Genomic DNA, 6277 nt, shown 5'->3' on the forward strand with positions numbered 1-6277 from the left:
AATATAAACATAAGTGACAATCTCATAATATATATGAAAGTTATCTTGGTGACTATGAGTATGGTAGTAATTCAAACGTAGAGTGGAGTAGCAATGTCACAGATCACATAATCTTTTGTTTAACCAAATTAAGGAATATATTCTGGAATAATAAATGTGTTATTTCAACTTCAAATTAACATATGTATATAGTTTATAGATAGAATAATACTAAAACAAATATATACATAAGAAATTTAAATAAGAAGGGGGAAATTCACAGTTGATAATTACATTTTCTTAACTTTCAGTGTGCCATCCTTAATCAGAAGGCTACCATCTACAAAACTAAAAGGAAAATACAAAAAATTAAGATAAATGAAATCCATGGGAATGCAAGTATCGTTAGGTTTCTTAATACTCAAGGTATTTTGAAAAGTATCATTGAAAAGAAATTATTGCTTGTTTATATTTTATAAATATAAATTTAATGTGATTGACTTTAAAATTGGTGCCCCTAAAACTGCAACACTTAGAAAAAGCATTGTTATGAATTTTGTATTTAGATATCCTAATATTAGTAGAATTATAATTAAAATTGTTTTAATTTCCCATGCAATGCAGCCCGAGACAAGTGTAAAGAGAAAGCTATACAGAAAAAGTAAAAAAAGAAAAAGGAGCATGTGCATTTAACTTTCAATAAAAGTTTATCTCAGTAATTTATATTTAATTTGAATAAATGTAATTGACTATTGTGTTAGCTGTAACCGTAATTCTACTCTTTTGCTTTCCAGAAATCCCGAGAAGTAAAAATTACTAGACTCTCTCACCCATTAAAAGCTATAAAAAGCCCAGAGAGAACTTTTCAGCTCAGTTGTTATTGTTGATCGGATTAGCTTTCTATGTGCTGTGGATTGCGTTCTATTTGACGTTTTTAGTAGTTTAAAGGATAACTAATGATTATATTGTATGATATTGTGAACACTTGTAAGTATCTCTGAGGAAAATTCCAGCATTCTGTTATATATCTTGATAAGAATGAATTTTATTAACCTTTTATTCAGACTTGTGCATTCAATCTGTTACGAACTTCTATACACGCAACACTTTTTGGTGTCGAAAGTGAGATTGAATGCCAGTAACAAGGCCAATGGAAGAGCAGTTAAGACAGCTTGTGTCAGTCTTTGTTGCATTTAAAAAGCAGATATGAAAGCTGATCAGGAATCCATAAAGGGCCGTTCACACTGAGGTTTATCTGAGACAACTGACGTAGCCTACCCATCTCCAAAACCAGTTTTTTCCCATGGGGCAGTAAGTTGAAAAATCTGAACTGCAGGCATAGCGAAGCTAGTCGACACATGGAACTGACTCCTTTAGCTCAGCTAAACTCGGTGGGAACGGCTCTTAAATGAGGAGATGACAGCTGATCAGGAATCTGTTAAGGAAGAAATGAAGGCTATTCAACAAAAGATTGAAGCAGGTCAAGAGGAAATGAAAAAAGAAATTACCTGCATAACAGGAAACAAATTCCAGGCTATGGAAGGCAGAATTGACGCTGTTAAAAGTAAAGTTGGACACATTGAAGAATTTTTTCTGTAAAAGATCAAATAGAAGAAAGAGTATCTTCCATAAAAGAACAAATAGAAGAAAGAGTATCTTCCATAAAAGAACAAATAGAAGAGAGAGTTTCTGCCATTGAACAATAATTTGATGACAGGTTTCTGCGATCGCCAAAGAAGTTGATATCTTAAAGAAATTCATACCGACGGTAGGGAGCAATAGTGATGGTTTTAAATTTTTACCCACGCCTTCTCGTCCTTTTCTGAAGTTATCCACCCACATACGATAGAAAGACATCTTGGCAAGTCTATAAGACATAATTTTCTATAGCGGCAGAAGCGAATGATGGGATTCCCAAGCTAAGGCCTGTCCCCCAACAGCACGGCACGTCGCTGCAACATTGCAAACGTGTTGCATTGCGACGACCTCAATGTCGCAGTAACGTTGTAGGAAGGCTTAATGTCCGCTTTTTGCAACGTCACATTGCAATGTTGATGTGAAGTCAGATTGGGACTTTGATGTGAAGTCGCATTGTGACACCGCTATGAAGTCACGCTGCGACTTTGTTGTGAAGTTATACTGTAATATTGTTGTGAAGTCTCACGCAACATTCATGTAACAATTCATTTCGACTTAATAAAAAACCATAGAGTGACATGAATGCAGCATAAAGTGCCATGAATATAATGTCACTAAAGATGTAAATGGATGTCACGCAACACTGGATTACTTTCTACATGATTAGAGTGATGAACTCCTATTTTAGAGAATAGGTAACTACAGCAATGTTTTAATGATTAAGGTATTGTACTTTTCAAGGTATTAAAATACTTCCGTAATATTCGAAATTTTTAAATAATTGAAAATATCCAATATAATCATTTGAAATTTCTTCATCTTATTGAGGTTGTATCTCACCCTATTAAGGTTATATAACTAATCCATTTATGTTTGTTACATATCTGTGTACACTAGAGTGTACAGAAAATGCAGAACGTGTTAAATATATCTGATGCAAAAGTGATCTATGGTCATTTTCTAACTTTATTAAATTGCTAATACTTTTTAGTATAAGCTGTTCAGAAGCTATATAATTTTGCTTTCATTCTTTAGAATTTAATATTAAAGACAGTTCATATTTTTCCTAAATTCGTAAATTGAATTAAAAATCTGAGTTCTTATTATAACTTATTAAAAATTTAATTTTATTTCTTAATTTAACACCTTCTTTCCCCCTCTTTCGAAATAGAAATATTTCAAAAAAATATTCTTTGACTTGCAATGTTTATAATAACTATATTTCTTAATACCTTTTTTTTCCCCTCATTCTAAACAGAAATACTGTAGAAAAATTCTATTTGGCTTGGAATATTTTTCAACAGTTTAGCTTTTAATACTGTTTTCTGTTCTCCATTCCTCTTTTTCTTTAATTGCTTTCCTTCCAGAAAAAGAGCTAAATTATTTTGATAACTGTATGAAAGAAAAACCGTTTTAGTACTATATTAAAATATAGGACATTTACCTATTTTATTATCTTGTTACATAACGAAATGTTTCGCTTTGAATTAAAAGCTTTTATAAATCAACACAATCATAGGCTCCAAATTAGTTGACTACAATCTTCGTTTCCAAATTAGCGATTTGTTGCTTAATCTATACTACTGAACAAATAGCTATGGTTACAAAAGTCAGTAGCTGGGAAACGTGGTTATATAAACTAAATTACAGGAAATAAATATTTATACTAAGTTATATTAGTTACACAAAAAGGGCATTCTCTTTCACCATTATTACTCCATTGACAAATTACAATTTTATGAGATTTTTAAGCTATAAATTTAAAACAACTGTCTTACACTGCAAAGCTTCAATATATTTAAATAATTGTATTACCGTAAAAATATCGCATAATTTGTTTCATTTGATGATTAATGTGAAGCATTTGTTTTAAATATTTTAGCATTTTTCTTTTCTCTCAACAAATAGAGTCGTATGCAAAAGCATAACAAATTTGCATGAATTAATTATTCCAGTTCATAAAACAATTATTGTTACCGAAGCTGACTTACGGAAAATCTGTATTACTCACTTCTTAGAATATACGCTATACTATGACTTTGACAGCAATGCTTAAATTCTATTCGTTTCTCATACGGTAAACTGAATTTCATTCAGTGTGACGAACCTGCATTTATCCATGGCGGCCCGTAGAGCAATCACAAAACATCCGATGGTTCAGTTTTCTAATGCTATTTATTATTCGTTATATTTACATATTTACAACTGTCCTATTGTTAGGTGGACTACCTTCACAGAAATCATGTTGCCTAATCAAACGACATTTCGTTTCTACTTACATGCATTGCGCTACTGCCAAGCAGCGCCCTCTACTTCTCTCTTTACAACACTCCCCACCTGTGAACTCTTTAAATTCACAGAAACCGAATACAAAATAAACGATAATTTCTAAATCAAACACAACATTTGAATACTCTATAAACTACATCAAATTACAAATAACAATTAAGTAATGTTTAAACACGTTAAATCAACTTATAAAGTAATTACTAAATAAGAAACATTATACTAAATCAAAATTCGCAATAATTATATAAACTATACTACATTTAGCAACAATTAATAAAGATATTCAGAAGATGACATATGTGCAAACAACAAATTAGATTATTACACTGTAACTCTTTACTACTAATTATGCACTTCAAGGTTGTACAGCAATTGTACTGGTCTCTTTAGATTACCTGTTTGAGTTTTTATTAGACAAGAGCGAACCTGACCATCTCTGCCAGGATAAGTTTCTATTATCTTACCTAGTGTCCACAAATTCCTAGGTAAACGGTCGTCATGTACAAGGACTACATCATTAACATTAAAGTGACCAGACACTTTAGTAGGTGGACATAAATTCACAGATCTTAAAGAAAGCAAGTAATCCTTCCTCCACCTATTCCAAAAGTGGTTTAAAAAGGTTTGTTGATGTTTATACCTTTTGATCAAGGAATGTCTAGACCCAATCAAGTCTTCTCTGCACACTCTTCTAACTGGAAGAGAAAGTAAACGTTTACCAATTAAGAAATGAGCAGGAGTTAGCGGTGAGGGTTCTGAAGGGTCATTGTACACGTACGTTATGGGTCTTGAATTAATTATGGCTTCGATTTCTACGAAGACTGTTTCTAGCTCATTCAAAGAGAGACTAGAACGTCCAACTATTTTCCTTAAACAAGTTTTGATCGTTCTAAAATGCCTTTCCCAGAACCCTCCCCATCATGCTCCTTTTTCCACAATAAACTTCCATGTTATACCGTGGGAAGAAAACAAATTTTGTACAGATGGATGTTGAATACACTTCCAAATTTTTCGCAACTCGAGATCAGCACATTTGAATGTCTTGGCATTGTCAGAATATATCGTTGAGCACAATCCACGACGAGAAATAAACCTGCGAAACGCAAGCATGAAATTCTCCACGCTCATAGAAGGGACAAGTTCTAGATGTAAAGCTCGAGTTGTAGCACATGTAAACAAAAGCAGATAATGTTTATTCTTGCTGTACTTTGTAAAAAAGGTACCAGCATAATCCAGCCCTGTTACAGAAAATGGAGATGATTGAAGAACACGATCAGGTGGTAAAGGAGCGGTTTCCTGTGTACCGGCACGCACCTTGTATCCTTTACACAAAAAGCACTTACTTAACGTGGACTTGACGAATTGGCGTCCTTTTATGATCCAAAACTTTTCTCTAATATCGGCTAAGGTAGCTTCGACTCCAGCATGAAACAATTTGTTATGAGACTCAAAAATTACTAGTTCACTGTATCTATCTTTATAAGGTAACAGCCATGGGTGTTTTTCTTCGAAAGCAAAGTCGGAGAATTGAAGTCTGCCCTTTAAACGCAGAAGACCATGGGTATCCAATTCTGGGTTAAGTGAATAAATCGACGATGTCTTTTCTAAGCATTTTCCACTTGATAGATCTAGAATCTCTTTCGCAAAGTATTTTCGTTGTGTAACTTTTACCCAATAGAGCTCAGCTCGTGAAATCTCAACAGAGCTTAATGGACCTTTGAATTTCACTGAATTTCGTTTTATATTGTTGGCAAACCGCATAACATAAGCCGTAATTCGATACACCTTCAGCAGCCTGCTGAATCGCGTTAACTCTAGTAATGCTGAAGATTCTACGTCTTGAACAGAAACATGAAGAGATGTTTGCACCCTTGCTTCGTTCTGAACGCTCTCCTTGTCGATGTTGGTCTGTTGATTTACTGGCCAAACACTTTCAGGTTGAGACAGCCAGCTAGGTCCCTGTAACCAAAGGGAACTTCTCACAAGATTAAAGGCATTTTCTCCTCGAGATAAAAGGTCAGCAGGGTTTTCACTCCCACTGCAGTGAAACCAGCATTCAGGATCCGTGAGTGACTGAATATCAGAAACTCGGTTTGATACAAAGGGTTTCCAGTTTCTTGCACATCCCTTTATCCAGTAGATAGTTATTTGGCTATCACTCCAAAGAAACTTTTGATGACACAGTTCAGGAAACAGCTTTGTAAAATACATAGACAATTTGGCGGCTACTAAAGCAGCCATCAACTCCAAACGAGGTAAAGTCATAGTCTTGAGTGGAGCTACGCGACCCTTTGCGGTAATGAAACTGGTGCAAATAATGTTTTCTGAATCAAGGTATCTAAAGTATGCTACTGCGCCGTACGCTTTAGGG

The sequence above is a fragment of the Stegodyphus dumicola genome, chromosome 9 (genome assembly GCF_044657685.1).
Source record: "Stegodyphus dumicola isolate Sdum_Otavi_A_Nest chromosome 9, ASM4465768v1".
NCBI classification, from domain to species: domain Eukaryota; kingdom Metazoa; phylum Arthropoda; class Arachnida; order Araneae; family Eresidae; genus Stegodyphus; species Stegodyphus dumicola.